The 22,110-nt window shown below is 38.9% G+C and overlaps 1 pseudogene across 1 annotated transcript in view; it reads right to left on the reverse strand.

Moving 5' to 3' along the window:
* The window catches only part of LOC146757148 (uncharacterized), a 58,226-nt pseudogene that overhangs the window by 11,062 nt on the left and 25,054 nt on the right, over positions 1-22,110 (reverse strand). Inside the window, exons 16-26 of the transcript XR_014936952.1 lie at positions 17,627-17,740; positions 12,263-12,311; positions 12,091-12,119; positions 11,926-11,989; positions 8,895-8,980; positions 6,672-7,648; positions 5,660-5,877; positions 3,891-4,074; positions 2,165-2,311; positions 624-1,580; positions 232-384 (exon numbers count right to left, since the gene is read on the reverse strand). The product of XR_014936952.1 is annotated as an uncharacterized LOC146757148 (transcript). The remainder of the gene's footprint in view (positions 1-231; positions 385-623; positions 1,581-2,164; positions 2,312-3,890; positions 4,075-5,659; positions 5,878-6,671; positions 7,649-8,894; positions 8,981-11,925; positions 11,990-12,090; positions 12,120-12,262; positions 12,312-17,626; positions 17,741-22,110) is intronic.

Below are 22,110 nucleotides of genomic sequence, written 5' to 3' on the forward strand. Positions count from 1 at the left end.
AAAAGAAACTAGTTGGCTTTTTGATGATTCTAGTAACACTTATCTTTCACTACAGAGGAGGAGGCCAGCTGGCAAAGATTTCACCAGCTTCATGAATTATGACAGGGTATCACTGCTAACCTCCTTAGCTCTCTCTGGTACTTGCTCTCAGAACATTATTTTTCTCTTCTTCACCAGAAACAGGGAAAAATCACCCTCAGATTTTATGTGTAAGTTACAGCCTCTCTGTACCTTAGCTTTAATCCTGTCCAGTTCCTTCTGCAAGTGCAATTTGTCTTCCTCAAGGTCACTGCGGTAGCATGTAGTAACTACAAGGGAAGCTTCTGACATAGACTGCTTTTTAAGAGCATCAGCAAGCTCCTGCTGCAGCTGTCTGACCAAACCCTAAGGAAACAGATAAACATGAGGAAAAACATGAAACTTGACTTTACTCCTTTAAACTGACTATATTATACAGTTCAGTCATTTACCGGTCCTCCTTAATTCTAAGAGAAAAAACAATGAACCACAACAAAACAACACAATTTGGTCCTATGTGTAAAACTTACACCTGATGCATTTTAGAAATACAAAATCATTTTATGAATTGAAACATTTTAATTTATTCTAATTGTATAGCTTACCTCTCTTTCTACTTTGTCAGTCTCATATTTAAAGACTTGTTCCTTTAAATCAGTACACTTGGTATTTAATTCCTTGTTTCTCTCTTCCATGAGATAAACCTGCTTTTCACTGTCAGCTCTGAGTTTGTTGAACATATCATGAAATCTGTCCTGGACATCATTCACAACCTTTTCTTTGATGATCTCCTTGTTCTGCAAATCTTCCAGCTGCTGACGGAGCACAAGGTTTTCACTTTGGAGCTGGGCCAATCGTTCCTGCATAGATTCATGCTTTATCATAAATTTACTGACTTGATCTTTCTCAAGTTGCCACGCATGCTCATTTTCTTTTGCTTGACACTGGGCTTGATTTAAGTCTTTTTGTGTCATTTCTAAAAGCAGTGTTTTTTCTCGAAGTGTTTGTTCCAACTGGTGAAGCTCGTTTTCTAGACTATTAACTTTGCTTTCCGTTTTACTCAGCTGCTGAGACAAGCTCTTGTTGCTCTCTCGCACCTCAGAGAGCTCACGATGGAGCTTGTCTTGTAAACGAAGCCATTCATCACGTTCTCTCTGAAATGTTCGTTCGGCATCACTTTTCAATGACTGATGACGTTCGAGATCTTGAACCACTGCATTCAAGCGGGAACAGAATGATTCAATCTCTGTTTCCAGTCTGTCTTTGCTTTCTTTTTTCTGTTCAAGCTTGGAAGTTAGCATTGCAGATTCCGTCTTGAGTAAATTCAGCTGTCCATTGTACTGAAATACTGTCTGAGTTAAGGTTTCCTCACTCAGTTTAAGTTCCTTCTGAAGAGAATCATTCTTTTCTTTCAAAGACTCATTTTCCTCTAAGTATTTTCCTTCATCCTCCTGGTGCTTAAGTTTTACTTGATCGAGTTCTAGTCTTAGCATAGCAATCTCTTCTTGCAGTAACTGATTTCTGTGTAGCAGATCCTTTTCTCTGTCATTAGTGTCAGATTTCTGTGTGATAAAGGACAATAATGAATAGTTAGTTGGGAAATAAATTCAGGTTTAACCCATCAGGCAGCTAGGCACCACACTCTCATCACTAAGTGGGATGAGGGAGAGAACAGGAAACAAAACAGAACTCATGGGCTGTGATAAAAATAATTTATTAAGCAAAAAGATGAAGGACATGGAAACAAGAAAGTGATGACAGCATAATAACGAATTCAAAAGCCAAGTAATAGGATCACAAACAGCCTCAGCCAGCTTCTTTCCTAGTTAATCTCCAGATATCTGGACATTTCACGGGTAGAAACCTTAGAAATGATTGTAACAACTATACAGTGAAGAACAGCAGGCAGTTTAAGAGACTGGGAACACAATGTCTTATTTTCCAGTGGCTTCCTACTTCCACATGCAATTCAGGTCTATGTGGGATTGATGATGCTATTCAGAGTTTTTAGACAACAGTAACAAAATTTGGTTATATTGATAAACTGTAGATAATCCACGAAAAGGCACAAAAGGTTATTTTTCTTAAGGTTTTAGAATGAGCACAGTGAAGTATAACCAAATTAATTAGGAATGGAACTGCTTACCTCTGAATTTTTCCCAATAGTTTTTCTTGTCTCTTCTTCCAGCTCCTTCTGTCTCCACAGGTGGTTGCTCAAAATTCCTTCTTGCAGAGCTCTAGCACTCCTTTCATTAGAGAGCTGTCTCTGTGTTTCATCACGCTCTTCTTCAACCTACAGTAATATAGTTGAACTTGTGAATCTTGAACAAAATCAGAATTAGCAATACCTTCTTATTTCATTCTTTTTATTCTTACATTCTATTAATTCTATTAAGAGTCATTTATCATAAAATCATAGAATGACCTGCATATCAATTTTCCATGTTTGCAAACAAACATCTTTAGATTTATCTGAATTGAAAGTTATAAGGATAGTGTGAGTCCTTTGCACAAATCAGCATCATAGAAGTTTTATACTTAATGAATCTCCCTCTATAACACAAGAAAAAAACAAACAAACTAGAACTACTATTCTTGGAAACATACAGAGTTTAAGTAGAAACCCAAGTTATCTTTCTAACAAACTATATATACATACTAAAACCAGAGATGGACACTCATATGCTTACAGTCAAAGATTTAAAAACATCTATTCATCAATATGAGCACTAACACTAAGAACTGCACAAAACAAATGACTAAGATTTCCAAAAGCACAATAACTACACTTACTTGACCCCACTGCAAGGTCTTAAGTCTACATCTCTTCTACTAATATTTAGAAATGCTTCAGAAAATGTGCCAATCCATTTTCAGTTTACCAAAATCTAGCAATACTGCTGGATAAATTGAGTTGTATGAGATTTCCAAAGGCTATTAATGAAGTGAGACACAGAAGAGGACTGACCAGCTGAACAGCAGACCAGGAGGTAAACTAATGCCAATGATGTCCCTGTTAAATCCAGGCAGACTGAAAGAGGTGATGCTAACTACTTACTGCTTCTGCCAGAGCAACGTGGCCACTGAGGATCCTTAATGACCACTTTCACATGTTCTTAATATGTTTGCAAATACAAGTTCTGAAAATTTGAGGCTTACTATTTATGGGGAAAAATACAACACAACAGACCGAATTTCCGAGGTATATTTCAAACTGCGTAGAACCATGACAGGAATGCTGAAAAGTAGGTAAAGGCCAGTGAAAAGACCCTCAAAACTGTATGTAAGAACTGAAGAATTCATGCAGGTTGTGTACAGTGAGAACATCATCATCTCAATTGCATTAAATAAGCCACTAAACTTGTAATAAAAATAAAGGTGAGAGTTTTTCTGGATTCAGTCTTGATTGTAAGCAACTGAGGCAATTTACAGATTATCAGGTAAACAGTAACATTTAGGCCTAAATTTAAATTCATGTAAGTATAATTGAAAGAATACTACAAACAGTAACTGTAATTTCCTTCTGAAGAAAAAAAACAATAATAATAAAAACATTTTATATATATATATATACACATATAATATATAGATAGATATATAGACATACATATACACACACGCGCACAGAGTTCTGTAGTAATTAGGAAAAATAACTCAAAGAGAAGCTTTGCCTGAAGCACAAACCAAACTATAATTCTGAAAAATGTGAAAAGGTATCATGAACTTGTTTGTTCACGCTGGTTTCATGACAATGGTCCTCAAAATGCACCAAGATAATTACCTAATGTCTCTTTCACCAACAAGCTGAACATACTAGCATAAAATATCAGTTTGAAAGAAACAGAAAAACAAAAGATATATATTTAATATACCTGTTTCTTGAGCCGTTTCAGCGTTATTAACTCTGTTTCTAAATTCCTTACACGAAACTCAAGTTGTTGTTTTTCCTCTGTCTCTCTAGAATATTGATCCTCTTCCCTCTTTAGTTGCTTTCTTGTTTTTTCATATCGCATTTCAGCTCTATGTCTCTTTTCCTCTCCTTGTTTCACAGAAAATCTGGGATTTAAAAGAGAGTATTTGAGGAATTAAAGCACTGACAAAAAAGTAAATATGCCACATCATGAACCAGGAGAAACAACTTAAAACTGTAGAAATGTCACACCTTTTCAAATATAGAAGTTTTTCTGCAATTCTAAACTTTTAACATCACTCTAATTTCATTCCATTAGTGGTGGAAGACACCTTATACATGAGCTGCACAAGACTGACAAATAAGCCCTTAAGTGATGTACAAAATTCATCATGTATTTCCATGTCGACATAGGTAAACATGAACAGTAAACCATGAACTTTTACTAACAAAAATACACTGTTTTTAATAAGTTGATCATCACCTACATAGTACAGATTCATAATGACTGCAAGTAATACCGATAAAACATCACATCACTTATCTAAGACAATTCAAAAACTTTTAAGAAGCCTTCCCTAAGACTATAACAACTGCTTACCATGTGCGGATGAACCTTTTCATTTCTTTTAATAAATTAAAGGATAAGGATAGTGTTCAAAAAAAGATTTGAATATCAGCAACCACTAACAAGTAGTTCAAAACATTGGCTGTAACATCAGTATTGAAGCAGCTTATTCTAAAGGAGAAAGATTTACATGTAGTCTTTAGCTTCCCAAAAAGTACAGCTTTTACTCATGTATAGCTAATACTGTTTTGAGATTTTACATAAAAGAAAAAATTAATTCCTTCTATTTACAGATGTTTGGGAATTCTGAAAAATGTTTAGAATCAAATCTAGGCCAAATCAGGAATGGCTTTGTCTTACTTACAATCCCCTTCCACGTACTGGGAGACTGCTGGCACATCCTGAAGTTTATTTCCCTCAGCTTATTCTCACAGAGTTTCATGCTCTGTGATCAGCCTGGAAAGCCTCTACTGAACTCACACATGTTGACTACGATCTCTTGAAGGCCATAAAAAGAAATGCACACAAGTACTTGGAGGCCAAAAGTTGGACCCAGTGCTCCAGACACAGACCAACTAGATGCTAAGTAGGGATGGACTCCTCCCTTCAGCTTCTTGACTCTGCAACCCAGGATGCTGCTGGCCTTCTCAGCTGCAAGATCATTCTGACTCATGTTGCACTTAATCTCTGCCAAAGCCCCCAGAGGCTTCTCAGCGAATCAGCTCACCAGCCAGAGCATTTCACTGTGTACACAAGGGGTTCCTCCATCCCACGTGCAAGGGCTTTGAATTCGTTCTTGATTAATTTATTAGGCATAGGAGGTAAGATTCTAAAGACACGATTAGAGTCAGTGTTAAGGAAGAAATTCTCTGGGAAGCCTGGTCTGGTGGTTGGTGACCCTGCACATAGCAGGGGGGTTGAAACTAGATGATCATTGTGGTCCTTTTGAACCTGGGCCATTCTATGATTCTGTGATTAAGACCTCTATCACTTCCAGCAAAATTAATCTGAACCTCCACTGTGCATTTAGTTCTTTGAAAAATATACTTTTAAAACAGTTTGGGGAGCAGGGGACTACTCAGCATAGCTTTCAATACCGAGGAAAGTGCTTCAATTACAAGATTTAAAACAATCTAATTCTACGGATTATTTTATTAGCTTACCCTTTTACTGGCATTTCAAGTAATTTTGGTCTCTCCTCAGATGAAGAATTCTTTGTGTGTTTTTCTTCTATCATTTTTTCATTCTTCCTTAGAGCAAGCTTTTCTTTTACTGGTTGATGGGTAATATTGCCCACTGGTGTATTTGATTTATCAAGACTTTCCTGTTTCTCCACTGCTTGCATTTTGAAATGTTTCTGCTTCCTTTTTTCCTTCTCAACCTATGAAGAGAAAATTAAGCTTCATATATTTTTCTGATTCTAAAGGAGATCCAAGACCAAATAATCTAAGCTTGACTTTTAAAATAATGTAAAATAAAAAAGATTTTCCCCCAAAATTACTCTACAAAATGTACCAAGTCAACAAATATACTCTGAATTCACTCTTGATTTGAAGTATAACAATCAAACAAAAACAAAAAAGCAAAGCAGCCCTAAGGAAACAAACAATAGAAGCATTACTGATGGAGAAGAAATCAGATGGACTACACAACAGTAGTTGTAGAAACACAAAGTATGAGTGGATGTATGATGTCGTACTTCCTTAATGATGAGGACAAAAGCAAACTGAACTCAAAAGCAGAAACAGCTTCACAGCAATCAGGAATTTTAGTGAGAGGCAATGAAGGCACACCATGCACAAACCACAGCAAATGAAGAGATAAATCAAGACCCTGTTCAGAAGCTATTTTCATTCCTTGATCGACAATCAAAACTGGTGTACTTGTATGAATTTCTTTTTATGGTAATGAGGTGATAACTACTTACACTGGAAATGACTGCCACCTATTGTCAAACTGAAACAATACACTTTGCTTTCTCAAAACCTTCTGATTACATTATGGGGAAAAGCACAGTTCTCCACTGCTTTCCTTATTTATGAGTAACGTTCTTCTCTTAAGACAAAAAAACCAATTTGCACAAAGCACCTTCTTTTAATGATCAATAGCTAACATGAACAGGACCACCGATACTGAGAAAGACTAAAGAATAAGGAAAAGCAGGTGAACTTCTACCTCTTTTTGTAGCTCTACCTTCTCTTTTTCCAAAGCCAGGAATACCATTTGCAGCATTCCTACCTTACTCTTAAATCTTTCCACATCTTGTTTTAGTTCTTCATCCAGATTCCTTTTCAGCATGCCACAAGGTTGCTGAGCATGCGGGAAAAGATTTTCGATTTCTGTTTCTCCTATTTCCTTGTTTTTGATAAGGCAGTCTCTGGGAACACTGTCACTAAGACAGATGTCCTTGCCAATTTTCTTCTCACTTATAAAGCCAAGTGTACTTTCACCATTTGTGGAAACAGGTCTTATATTAGGAAGATTATTAGAAATGTCATCCCAAATATTTGTTTTTAAACAATGTCTCAGGGAATACTCAGGACTTCCCTCTACATCTCTACTAATCCCATTCTCATTCTCTTCCATTTCCTCTGCTTTTGATAGATGTACTTTTGTATTATCTGTGTAATTAGTGCAGCCTTCTTCATCTGGTATTCTCCAGGTATTTTCCATGCTCGCATTTAAGTTATTGTGATCAGGAAGGACACAGAGACTCAGAATAACTATTTCAGGTTTGGGTTCTTTCAGGTCTACATTAAGCTTCACATCTCCAAATTCACCTTTACTTTCTAACTTATCACTTGATTCTGTCACACAAGACGAAACACAAAGACTCTTCAATTCTTCAATGAGGTCATCTTCTGACACTTCTGCCACAAGGGATGGAGCTTTCTCAGATTCATTAATTTCACCAAACAGCTGCTTCAGCTCTGCTGTAATGTTTGTAAAATTTCTTTTCAACTCCCTTTTCTCTTTTTCAATCCACATTTTTTGTATCTTTCTTCCCACAGCTTTAGACTTAACTGCTTGTCAGCACTGTGGGATTCCTCATTTTCTGCTAGGGCTTCCTGATGAGAAATTTCTGCTTTGTCAGTCTGCTTTTCATGTGCTGTATTTTCTATCAAGTTGGTAGTTTCTAAAACATATTTATCCTTAAGTAAGCAGGTAAAGACAGAAAAATTACCAAGAAAAATGAAATTACCGTTAAGCCATATAATTTACATTGCAAACTCATCCCATCATACAACAACAAAACAAAGATACCTTATTTATTTTTTCCTCAAAACAGAAGGATCTAGTTTAGAAACATAAACCAATCAAACAGATCAAAACCAATCAGTAACAACAGAAAACACAACTGCCCAAATTTTCCCATACTCCATTACTTTCTACTGACTGTCCCTTTAAACCCCCTGCTGGTGAGCGTTCATAACAAGCGTGAGTGATCATAACAAGCTTTTTTACTAACCACCACAAGGGACTGGCTACATTACAATCACTTATGCTCCTCAGAGTCAGAATTATTAAATTCTATTCCAAGCTCCCAAGACAAATATTTACAAGGAATACCTGTTCATTCCTGCCCTCAGCCCAAAATCAAGAACTGAGACATCTATCCAAACGGTACCATGCCTCAAGCTCACTGACCAGCTCCTCTCTCCAGCCTTCTTACTGTCTCTGACTTCACAGTCCCTGCAAAGTTGCCCTTGGCTTGTGTTCCCTTCTGAACAAGGTCTGCAGCCTTGGCATCCCAAGGAACCACAACTATTGTCCTTCTTACTCTGGTTATAGAGGCCCTTTTCTCCTTCCACATCGTAACTCCACAAAAATCTTTCACAATGGAGAGCATCTCAGTCACCACCTGTCTCAGCCACTTCATTTCCAAGCTCCATTCACTTTGCACATCCGCTACCACCTTCCAATACTTAAGTTCCGCTCTCTACCTGCTGAAATGAATCACATCCCTCTTCCACAGTGCCTTGGATGTATGATCATATTACTTCCTCCACTTCCCTTGAGGTATTACAGAAGACTCCAGACACTCAATGAAGATCCCTACCCAGTCCTGTATGCTCAATACAAACAGGACGCCTAGCCTATATGACCATAATGACCTTCAAAAAATATTTTCGAACACTTACTAACTTGATCAGATAAGGAGATATTTTGCAGAGGCAGAGAAAGCACTGACAGATCATATTTCAGGTTTTTACTTAATCTTTCTAATACACAGAGGAAAATCTGGCGTGTTTTGTCAAAGAAATAATCACATGATATAAAATTTTGCTCCCAAATGAGTATGTATTTTGCATAGGAAAAAACAAAAAACCCACCACATGACTGCACTGTTTCTCAGAATTGCACGCAAGGAAAAACACAATATTTGGTTTCACATACCTGCCTCCCAAAGTTTTCAGTGGCATCCTTGACCATCTCTTTTTTAGCTGATGACGACACATGAACGGTAGATTCTGAGCGCTCACCTACAGTGAAAAAATTACATCTTTATAACGAACATGACTTATTACAAATTAATTATACCTAGAGTACATCCTGAATCATTGCATTTGTGAGAAAATAGCACAAACTAACACAGCCTCTCAAGCGTATGATTATTTACGATTTGAACATAATATTACAAAACAGTTTGAAGATGCCTCTGTGCGAACTAATCCCTCTCAGGGCATTTTCCCTTTCATTCCTAAGGGAAATTTGATGAAAATCAGTCAGAAATACACCTTTAAGAATCTCAAATGGTTTACATGTAGAACTATATTTATACATACATGACACACTGTATGCTAGACAGCAATCGGCTAGATTCCTCTAGCTACTTTCATTTCTCCTTGTTTTGTGCCACAAAGGGTCTCGTTTAACCCTTTTAGAGTTAGAAATACTTGTACCATAGGAATTATAACACTCTGCAGAAGAAATACAGCTTGCTGAAACCCAAACATAGGAGTTTGAGACAAACTTTCACATATATTTCTTAATACCTGATCTTTGAGCAAATACATGGATTATAGAAAAAAAACAGACACGAGGAAGGATGAACAGAAAATACATGAAATGATGACATAAAATGATCTATGAAACGACTGTTTTTCCTATCTAACTTTGCCACGTCCCACACCATCACTGGACTACATTTCACATGACTACATAAAACAGACAAAACAAGAACTCACAGAATCACAGAAACACAAAGGATGGAAAAGACCTCCAAGATCATGGGTAAATTAGGTTGCTAAGTCACTATCCACCATATTTAAAGAGTTGTGGCAGTCAGGTAAAACCCTTAGTGACAGGAGAAAGGGAAACATCACACTTGTTTTTAAAGAGTTTAAGAAAGGAGGTACTTTCCAAGGCCCAGACAACCTTCTATTATGGAGTGACTAGAGTGGAGGATAAAGAAATAGCAACTGATGTTAGCTACCTAGAGAGCTCATCTCTCTAAATTGGAGAAATATCATGGATGGATTCTTTGGTAGACAGGGAAGTGCTGCCAAGTGGTGTATCTGATATGTTAGTGAAAAGAGATCGCATTCAGACAGATACTGACAGCCTACAGAAGCAGGTCTTATGATGTTCAGCAAGGCCAAGCGCAAGATCCTGCACCTGGGTTGGGAAGTCATCAGCTTCAGCACAGGCTGGACAATGAACAGACTGAGAGCAGTCCTGTGGAAAAGGACTTGGGGATAATGCTGGATGAAGAATTACATATAAGCTGAGAATGCATGCTTGCAGTCCAAAAATCCAATTGCATCCTGGGCCACAAAAAAAGAAGCACTGCATGGCCAGCAGGCCAAGAGAGGTGGCGTCCCCTTCTACTCCCCTCTTTCAAAACCCTACCAGGAGCACCGAGTTCATCTCCGGGGCCCCCAGCACAAAAAATCTCTGGCTAGAGCAGGTCCAGGGAAGGGTCTCAAAAAACAATTTGAGGACTGGAACACTTTTCCTATGAGGAAAGCTGACAGAGTTGGGGAATATAAGAGTTTGCAGAGACCATATGATGGCCTTTCAATAATTAATGGGGGCTTACACGAAAGACTTTTAACTATGGCCTGTAGTGACAGAGCAAAGGGTAACAGTTTTAAACTAAAAGATCGTTCGGATTAGATATAAGGAATAAATTCTTGATGAGGGTGATGAGGCACTGCAACAGGTTACCCACAGCTGGGAAGTTTCAATTAGGTGATTTTTAAAGGTCCTTTCCAGCCCAATTCTATAATTCAATGATTCTAACCACCTTTTGTGCATCTTACAAAAAAAATATCACTGCAGTAGAGAATCTCCTTTTCTTTATGCAAACACACGTACATTTTTTTTCTAGAAAGAAGTTTAACCTCTATTGTCATCAAAAGAAACAGTACCTTTTTTTCCCAAGACATGGATGTCAAACAGCTTGGAGCAATTTCCATTCCATACTTAGAAGTTGCAATAGTTTTCTGAACTCTTATCTAATCATCTACTTCATATGCTTGCTTATATAGGTTTTCACCTGATTTGTAATTTTCAGGGCTTGTTGTAGAAATTCTAAGACCTTAATAGGGAACTGTTTTGTATCTCGCTAACAAATAATTAAATTCACATATATCAGAATTAAGAAACTAAGAACCCATTGAGGTTAGATATACTCTCTCCCATGTATAACAAATGATCTAGCTGCTTCACTTTTATTTATCTTTCCCAACCAAAAGGAATACCTGCCAACATACTTCCACTCACTACCTCCCACCTACACTCTCTTTCCCATGTCCTTCCACTATCTCTAAACTCAGTGGCCAGTTTAAACAAAACATGAGAGGATGGCTTTGGAAGAGCATATGTAATACATGTTTTCATACAACTGCCAGAGAGGCAAAGAAAAAGCCAGGTAAATAATCAATCATGCTTATGAAGCATAAGCCTGTGAATCACCCATTCTGTCCCACCTGCAGCTCCTGGACAGCTCCATCTGCAGACCCTAGCCAGGAATCAGACACAGGACATGACCCCTATTGCTCCTCTGCAGATTGGTATATTTGGCAATGAGAAGGAAATGAGTAAATGTGGACTGCCTGACAAGGGGTGATGATAGCAGGTATGCTGGAGGAACCTTACACTGTAGAAGGATGTTTAGAAATGTTGAATGGAGCTGTAGTGGAGAAAACACCCAAAGATAGAGCCATATTTCATTAAATCTGCTGCTGAAATAACATCTTGCTAGCAAAACATTAATTTAATATGAAGAATTTACAACTACAATGTATCTGCCCACAAAGGGACATGACAAAAAAAAAACCAACAACTATTTATAAATACCTTCAATATCATCTACACTCAATTTCTCCTGTGGATCTGCAAAACAAATGAATCAAATGCTTAATTAAATATGCTTATCAGAAAGATTTTAAAGCTAAAATCAGAATATAAAAGACATCATTACCTGATTTTTGCTTTTCTGTTTTTGAAGATGTTTCATTCATCTCTAAAACTGCAGAAACCTTTAACTATGAAAGACAAACCAATGAAAAATAAACACCCATACATTCAAAGTAACTACATATTCATTAATGAGCAGGACAAGTAGATTTCAATGAAAAGCATTTACCTGCAAATTACTGGGTTTCTCTGAAAAGCCTGGAGATGAAAAATGAAAGCGTTATTTTATTTAATTGAAGATATCTTTTATTCTTTACAACATTAGTAGGCTCTGTAATTGTTTCTTGCACAAATTACTTCACTGAGAGTGAAATAGCTAATATCCAATTATCTTATCACACAGAACTTGTAGTAGTATATAAGAAATACAAAGTAATTCCCATCATCCAACTTTTATTAAAAAAAAAAAAAAAGAATCAAATCACAGAATGACAACAATTCATGTGAAGCATTAAGTCATGTCTATTAAGAGAACAAGATTAAAATATTTTGTTCGTTTTGGAAGCTGAATTCTGCTTTCTGGAAAAATTAATTAGAGCAGATAGCTTTGGCTTCTTAATGACCAATCAAGAAAGAACCCAGCAGAACTATGACTACTTCTATTCTAGCAGTGCATAATGTTGAGGCTACTTTCTCATTAACAGCTTATGGAGAGCAAGGGTACAGACACAGCAACCTCATACAAACATCATTCAATGAGGTAAAGACAATCTGGTTCTCAACTGACCTCTCTGGATCAGTTTGCAAGGAAATAAATGATACAAACATTGCTTGGTTGTAATGCACAGCATGTGCATTATTCCAAATCTTTTTCAAGTTTAGTGTCAAATCTTATTTCCTAACTCACACAACCTACTGCCCTGTGCTGCAGTCATCTTATACTTTACGACTCCATTCATGAAACAAGCATACAAAATGCTTCTACGAATTGTTCCACAAAATAATTTTTAGATTTAAATAAATACTAAAAACAAATCATCAAGACTTGATTTTCGAACACTAGGTGGTCAAGTAACATGGAAATACATTAAAAAGACTACCACAGTCACCTCTTCCCCCCTCCCACACTGATTTCAAGCTTCGCAGAATCATATGAAGCAGACATTAAAGACAATTGGTAAGTTGATTTATGGATTCCAGAAGCTTGCTAAGATTTGGTGTCTGATTACAAAAATAAAATTGGACTTGCCTCTTAGGCTATGTCATTGAATCCATATTATAAGCCACAATGCCAAAGCACTCTCAAAAAGATAAAAGATTTATTCCAATAGCAAAATTTTCCAGCACACTTATGATCAATCAGGATGGTCATAAAGCAACTGCCATGAGCTGCAGGTGGAAACCCGCAGAAACATAACAAGAATTTGCCCACATATTTTAGTTCTTAAAGAAAAACAGGAAACTAAAAAAAATTAAATAAACAAACAAAAAGATTAACCAAATGATATTTTTCTTCTACTGATTATCCAGAAATATCCAAATCCTCAGACAGATAAATCTTAAACCAGATATCACTCCCACCACTTTAAGCAACCACTTAAAGCAAAGAAAAACACCCGAACAAATACATATCCAAAAAGTATACATAATGAACGCAAGAACCGCCTGGACTAATCAAGCAGGCCAGCAAGTTCAGTGTTCACTGCTGTTAATTAACATCAGCCAAGCACTTCATTGCTACAGCACATACTCACTGAACAACAGGACTGACAAGGAAAACAAAAGAAAAAGTTCACTTGTCTATAAACACAGACAAATCCAATCTATCAGATAGTTACCCTTGTTGTGCTCCCCTGAAACACTCTGCAAGCGTACTCCATGTTCAACTGCAGGTGGGAGAAACACAGGAGGAGATGCTTTCCTCGAACCTTCAGAACACGGCTGTACAATACAGTACATACGCGTAAGAATTTGTACAAAACAATTTTTTTAAAATAAAATCTAACAAAGGCTTTTGCATTTTAAATAATAGGGCAAAAAAATCCTCACACTTCATCTAAACTATTCCATAATGTTGATTAAGGCTGGCAAATCACAGAGCCACACAAGAAATTAACACAGGAAATCAAGATGTTGATTGTGAACAAGAAGCTGCAGCTCTGTGTTGATTGAACATTGGCATCAAATTTGCACCTGGCATTCAAATATCAGCCTACATTGCTGGGGCACATGTCCCACAATGTTGAGTGAGTGCATCACTACGTTGCAAAAGCAAGATTTGATTTGCTTAAAGGCCAAAAAGGCAAAGCTGATAGCGATTAAGCTATCTAGAAAGTCTCGTATTTTTAAGAAAGGAGTGGGGAATTAGTTTTTTTCCCAACAACAAAGGCTAGAGGGGAAGTAGCTACAGACCCTGCTCACTCTCATCTTGAGAATTATCAGACAGAAAGGATAAATACAGCCAGCACACTTGGTGTCTGCTGAACATGATTTTCAAAATCGGATTAAGTCTATCTAGAGAAGACAGAGGTTCTATACAGAAAAATCTAAATGTCTGGGTTGCTCAATGTATTGGCATCCATTAAACTCTGACTGGATCAGCAGAATAGATCTGAATAGTAGGAAAAAAAAAAATCCTCACAAAAATATGCCTGAGAAGTTCATAAGTTTAAAAGCAGCAATAAACTGCTGTATTAAAACTGTGCTAGAAAATCAACTCCAAAGCCTGCAGCCAGGAGGCCAACGTAAGTAGTGTGACATAACTTTGTCCCAGTACTATCTCAACAGAGAACCTACGCTACAGGTATTTCAATGACCCTCAGATACAGGACATCGAGCAGCAGCAACATGGGGTAAATAAGCCTCACCAGGGGCGGGGCTCAACTCAAAGGCAAGCTCTCACGTAGTTCTCATCTGGCTCTCCCACAGACCGGGGAGATGCACATATCACAGAAAGTACCTCAGAATCCCAGGGAGAATCAGACTCTTCCTTTTTCTCTGTTCCTACTGCTGGCAGAGCACCTACAAAAAAATGGACAAAGAGAGACACTGAGAATTTACTGCACTCCACTTTTATACCCCATCAGTCAAACAAAGGATCTGAAAGATGAGTAACAGTACTACAGCAAAGGACAAACCAAGAAATGAGTTACACTCAATGGTAGCTTTACACCCAGTCACATCACAGTATTCTGTTTTCTCCTCTTCATTTCTTTTCCAGCAAAAGATGCATAAGAATGGTGGCTGACATGACAATGTCCCTCGTGTTGGGACAACGTTAAGGAAGAAACTCCAGCATGCTTCAGTCTCAGCATATGGACACCCTGAGTCATCTTCCCTCTTGCCTACACCTCCATCATCTGGCACTTACTATCACATTCCACTCTACAGGACATACCACAAAAGCACGATACAAAACAACCTCACACTAAGAGGAAGCTGCCAACACACACGGCTCCTTGCTTAGTGCTATCAAGGGATACCTCACCTGACCATGATTCATAATCCTGCAACTTCTGACCAGGTACATACATAAGGACTGACATTTAGGAATGAAACAGAAGCTCACAGCTCCAATACAGTCCAGAACACTGTAAGCATTTTAAATCTTATCACTTCAAAGTCTAGTATCTTCTGACCACCAAACTCCCATCTAGAGCAGACCACAGTCAGTTCTCTCTTCTAAGCTACTCCATTATGTAAAACAAACTCAGGATTGACTCACACAGAAACGCAAGGAAAATTTACAGGAATGAGCCAGACTGGAGCAATGGCGTCCACTCTGGAAAACCATAACTGCTGATTCCAGCCTGAGTGCTGACTATTCACGCTTTTCCAAAATAAACTCTTTGCACATAAAATGCACTAAGAGAAAAGTGAATGCACCGTGAGTGCTGCTTCCACACCTTCTGAGCAGCAACTGACCAATAGCTACACGAGCTCTGAAAACATCTACAGCAACAAGATATCCTCTGGAGACGGACATACTATCTTCTGCTCTGAGACCCTGGGGTGAGTACCTAAGCACCCACCTCTCTCTGAGGTCATGCTCTCAAGCATACAAACGAGTAGCACAGGAGAGATCTCCTACATTTTACAACTGAACAAAATGAGGCACTGGAAGAGTCTTCTCCGACTTTGAATCAGGTCAGCTCTTGGCTGAAGCCCTGAAAAACCACAGCTTTTCAATCTGATAGTACCCATTAGAAAGGGAATCAATAGTGTCACACACAAGGCACACTAGACTACCTACTTGTTTTGTGCAGATCAAGGAGAACACAGCAACAAAATTAATAAAGAAACTTGCATCATACATAATCATTAGGAACCCAGCACCACCATTTGTGACCTTTAGGAAAGAACGAAAAGCAACAAAAGCTGCAGACCTTCTCTACCACAGCAGGCTAGGGTTCACAGCTAAATCTTAAACCAGATACACCTCCCACCACTTTAAGCAACCACTTAAAGCAAAGAAAAACACCCGAACAAATACATATCCAAAAAGTATACATAATGAACGCAAGAACCGCCTGGACTAATCAAGCAGGCCAGCAAGTTCAGTGCTCACTGCTGTTAATTAACATCAGCCAAGCACTTCATTGCTACAGCACATACTCACTGAACAACAGGACTGACAAGGAAAACAAAAGAAAAATTTCACTTGTCTATAAACACAGACAAATCCAATCTATGAGATAGTTACCCTTGTTGTGCTCCCCTGAAACACTCTGCAAGCGTACTCCATGTTCAACTGCAGGTGGGAGAAACACAGGAGGAGATGCTTTCCTCGAACCTTCAGAACACGGCTGTATAATACAGTACATACGCGTAAGAATTTGTACAAAACAATTTTTTTAAAATAAAATCTAACAAAGGCTTTTGCATTTTAAATAAAAGGGCAAAAAAATCCTCACAATTCATCTAAACTATTCCATAATGTTGATTAAGGCTGGCAAATCACAGAGCCACACAAGAAATTTACACAGGAAATCAAGATGTTGATTGTGAACAAGAAGCTGCAGCTCTGTGTTGATTGAACATTGGCATCAAATTTGCACCTGGCATTCAAATATCAGCCTACATTGCTGGGGCACATGTCCCACAATGTTGAGTGAGTGCATCACTACGTTGCAAAAGCAAGATTTGATTTGCTTAAAGGCCAAAAAGGCAAAGCTGATAGCGATTAAGCTATCTAGAAAGTCTCGTATTTTTAAGAAAGGAGTGGGGAATTAGTTTTTTTCCCAACAACAAAGGCTAGAGGGGAAGTAGCTACAGACCCTGCTCACTCTCATCTTGAGAATTATCAGACAGAAAGGATAAACACAGCCAGCACACTTGGTGTCTGCTGAACATGATTTTCAAAATCGGATTAAGTCTATCTAGAGAAGACAGAGGTTCTATGCAGAAAAATCTAAATGTCTGGGTTGCTCAATGTATTGGCATCCGTTAAACTCTGACTGGATCAGCAGAATAGATCTGAATAGTAGGAAAAAAAAAATCCTCACAAAAATATGCCTGAGAAGTTCATAAGTTTAAAAGCAGCAATAAACTGCTGTATTAAAACTGTGCTAGAAAATCAACACCAAAGCCTGCAGCCAGGAGGCCAACGTAAGTAGTGTGACATAACTTTGTCCCAGTACTATCTCAACAGAGAACCTACGCTACAGGTATTTCAATGACCCTCAGATACAGGACATCGAGCAGCAGCAACATGGGGTAAATAAGCCTCACCAGGGGCAGGGCTCAACTCAAAGGCAAGCTCTCACGTAGTTCTCATCTGGCTCTCCCACAGACCGGGGAGATGCACATATCACAGAAAGTACCTCAGAATCCCAGGGAGAATCAGACTCTTCCTTTTTCTCTGTTCCTACTGCTGGCAGAGCACCTACAAAAAAATGGACAAAGAGAGACACTGAGAATTTACTGCACTCCACTTTTATACCCCATCAGTCATACAAAGGATCTGAAAGACGAGTAACAGTACTACAGCAAAGGACAAACCAAGAAATGAGTTACACTCAACGGTAGCTTTACACCCAGTCACATCACAGTATTCTGTTTTCTCCTTTTCATTTCTTTTCCAGCAAAAGATGCATAAGAATGGTGGCTGACATGACAATGTCCCTCGTGTTGGGACAACGTTAAGGAAGAAACTCCAGCATGCTTCAGTCTCAGCATATGGACACCCTGAGTCATCTTCCCTCTTGCCTACACCTCCATCATCTGGCACTTACTATCACATTCCACTCTACAGGACATACCACAAAAGCACGATACAAAACAACCTCACACTAAGAGGAAGCTGCCAACACACACGGCTCCTTGCTTAGTGCTATCAAGGGATACCTCACCTGACCATGATTCATAATCCTGCAACTTCTGACCAGGTACATACATAAGGACTGACATTTAGGAATGAAACAGAAGCTCACAGCTCCAATACAGTCCAGAACACTGCAAGCATTTTAAATCTTATCACTTCAAAGTCTAGTATCTTCTGACCACCAGACTCCCATCTAGAGCAGACCACAGTCAGTTCTCTCTTCTAAGCTACTCCATTATGTAAAACAAACTCAGGATTGACTCACACAGAAACGCAAGGAAAATTTACAGGAATGAGCCAGACAGGAGCAATGGCGTCCACTCTGGAAAACCATAACTGCTGATTCCAGCCTGAGTGCTGACTATTCACGCTTTTCCAAAATAAACTTTTTGCACATAAAATGCACTAAGAGAAAAGTGAATGCACCGTGAGTGCTGCTTCCACACCTTCTGAGCAGCAACTGACCAATAGCTACACGAGCTCTGAAAACATCTACAGCAACAAGATATCCTCTGGAGACGGACATACTATCTTCTGCTCTGAGACCCTGGGGTGAGTACCTAAGCACCCACCTCTCTCTGATCAGGTCATGCTCTCAAGCATACAAACGAGTAGCACAGGAGAGATCTCCTACATTTTACAACTGAACAAGGTGAGGCACTGGAAGAGTCTTCTCCGACTTTGAATCAGGTCAGCTCTTGGCTGAAGCCCTGAAAAACCACAGCTTTTCAATCTGATAGTACCCATTAGAAAGGGAATCAATAGTGTCACACACAAGGCACACTAGACTACCTACTTGTTTTGTGCAGATCAAGGAGAACACAGCAACAAAATTAATAAAGAAACTTGCATCATACATAATCATTAGGAACCCAGCACCACCATTTGTGACCTTTAGGAAAGAACGAAAAGCAACAAAAGCTGCAGACCTTCTCTACCACAGCAGGCTAGGGTTCACAGCTAAATCTTAAGCCAGATACCACTCCCACCACTTTAAGCAACCACTTAAAGCAAAGAAAAACACCCGAACAAACACATATCCAAAAAGTATACATAATGAACGCAAGAACCTCCTGGACTAATTAAGCAGGCCAGCAAGTTCAGTGTTCACTGCTGTTAATTAACATCAGCCAAGCACTTCATTGCTACAGCACATACTCACTGAACAACAGGACTAACAAGGAAAACAAAAGAAAAAGTTCACTTGTCTATAAACACAGACAAATCCAATCTATGAGATAGTTACCCTTGTTGTGCTCCCCTGAAACACTCTGCAAGCGTACTCCATGTTCAACTGCAGGTGGGAGAAACACAGGAGGAGATGCTTTCCTCGAACCTTCAGAACACGGCTGTACAATACAGTACATACGCGTAAGAATTTGTACAAAACAATTTTTTTTAAATAAAATCTAACAAAGGCTTTTGCATTTCAAATAAAAGGGCAAAAAAATCCTCACAATTCATCTAAACTATTCCATAATGTTGATTAAGGCTGGCAAATCACAGAGCCACACAAGAAATTAACACAGGAAATCAAGATGTTGATTGTGAACAAGAAGCTGCAGCTCTGTGTTGATTGAACATTGGCATCAAATTTGCACCTGGCATTCAAATATCAGCCCACATTGCTGGGGCACATGTCCCACAATGTTGAGTGAGTGCATCACTACGTTGCAAAAGCAAGATTTGATTTGCTTAAAGGCCAAAAAGGCAAAGCTGATAGCGATTAAGCTATCTAGAAAGTCTTGTATTTTTAAGAAAGGAGTGGGGAATTAGTTTTTTTCCCAACAACAAAGGCTAGAGGGGAAGTAGCTACAGACCCTGCTCACTCTCATCTTGAGAATTATCAGACAGAAAGGATAAACACAGCCAGCACACTTGGTGTCTGCTGAACACGATTTTCAAAATCGGATTAAGTCTATCTAGAGAAGACAGAGGTTCTATACAGAAAAATCTAAATGTCTGGGTTGCTCAATGTATTGGCATCCATTAAACTCTGACTGGATCAGCAGAATAGATCTGAATAGTAGGAAAAAAAAAAAATCCTCACAAAAATATGCCTGAGAAGTTCATAAGTTTAAAAGCAGCAATAAACTGCTGTATTAAAACTGTGCTAGAAAATCAACTCCAAAGCCTGCAGCCAGGAGGCCAACGTAAGTAGTCTGACATAACTTTGTCCCAGTACTATCTCAACAGAGAACCTACGCTACAGGTATTTCAATGACCCTCAGATACAGGACATCAAGCAGCAGCAACATGGGGTAAATAAGCCTCACCAGGGGCGGGGCTCAACTCAAAGGCAAGCTCTCACGTAGTTCTCATCTGGCTCTCCCACAGACCGGGGAGATGCACATATCACAGAAAGTACCTCAGAATCCCAGGGAGAATCAGACTCTTCCTTTTTCTCTGTTCCTACTGCTGGCAGAGCACCTACAAAAAAATGGACAAAGAGAGACACTGAGAATTTACTGCACTCCACTTTTATACCCCATCAGTCAAACAAAGGATCTGAAAGATGAGTAACAGTACTACAGCAAAGGACAAACCAAGAAATGAGTTACACTCAACGGTAGCTTTACACCCAGTCACATCACATTATTCTCTTTTCTCCTCTTCATTTCTTTTCCAGCAAAAGATGCATAAGAATGGTGGCTGACATGACAATGTCCCTCGTGTTGGGACAACGTTAAGGAAGAAACTCCAGCATGCTTCAGTCTCAGCATATGGACACCCTGAGTCATCTTCCCTCTTGCCTACACCTCCATCATCTGGCACTTACTATCACATTCCACTCTACAGGACATACCACAAAAGCACGATACAAAACAACCTCACACTAAGAGGAAGCTGCCAACACACACGGCTCCTTGCTTAGTGCTATCAAGGGATACCTCACCTGACCATGATTCACAATCCTGCAACTTCTGACCAGGTACATACATAAGGACTGACATTTAGGAATGAAACAGAAGCTCACAGCTCCAATACAGTCCAGAACACTGCAAGCATTTTAAATCTTATCACTTCAAAGTCTAGTATCTTCTGACCACCAAACTCCCATCTAGAGCAGACCACAGTCAGTTCTCTCTTCTAAGCTACTCCATTATGTAAAACAAACTCAGGATTGACTCACACAGAAACGCAAGGAAAATTTACAGGAATGAGCCAGACAGGAGCAATGGCGTCCACTCTGGAAAACCGTAACTGCTGATTCCAGCCTGAGTGCTGACTATTCACGCTTTTCCAAAATAAACTCTTTGCACATAAAATGCACTAAGAGAAAAGTGAATGCACCGTGAGTGCTGCTTCCACACCTTCTGAGCAGCAACTGACCTATAGCTACACGAGCTCTGAAAACATCTACAGCAACAAGATATCCTCTGGAGACGGACATACTATCTTCTGCTCTGAGACCCTGGGGTGAGTACCTAAGCACCCACCTCTCTCTGAGGTCATGCTCTCAAGCATACAAACGAGTAGCACAGGAGAGATCTCCTACATTTTACAACTGAACAAGGTGAGGCACTGGAAGAGTCTTCTCTGACTTTGAATCAGGTCAGCTCTTGGCTGAAGCCCTGAAAAACCACAGCTTTTCAATCTGATAGTACCCATTAGAAAGGGAATCAATAGTGTCACACACAAGGCACACTAGACTACCTACTTGTTTTGTGCAGATCAAGGAGAACACAGCAACAAAATTAATAAAGAAACTTGCATCATACATAATCATTAGGAACCCAGCACCACCATTTGTGACCTTTAGGAAAGAACGAAAAGCAACAAAAGCTGCAGACCTTCTCCACCACAGCAGGCTAGGGCTCACAGCTAAATCTTAAGCCAGATACCACTCCCACCACTTTAAGCAACCACTTAAAGCAAAGAAAAACACCCGAACAAATACATATCCAAAAAGTATACATAATGAAC

Source organism: Coturnix japonica, chromosome 24, assembly GCF_054131305.1.
Source record: "Coturnix japonica strain WE chromosome 24, WE-NBRP24, whole genome shotgun sequence".
Taxonomy (NCBI): Eukaryota; Metazoa; Chordata; class Aves; order Galliformes; family Phasianidae; genus Coturnix; species Coturnix japonica.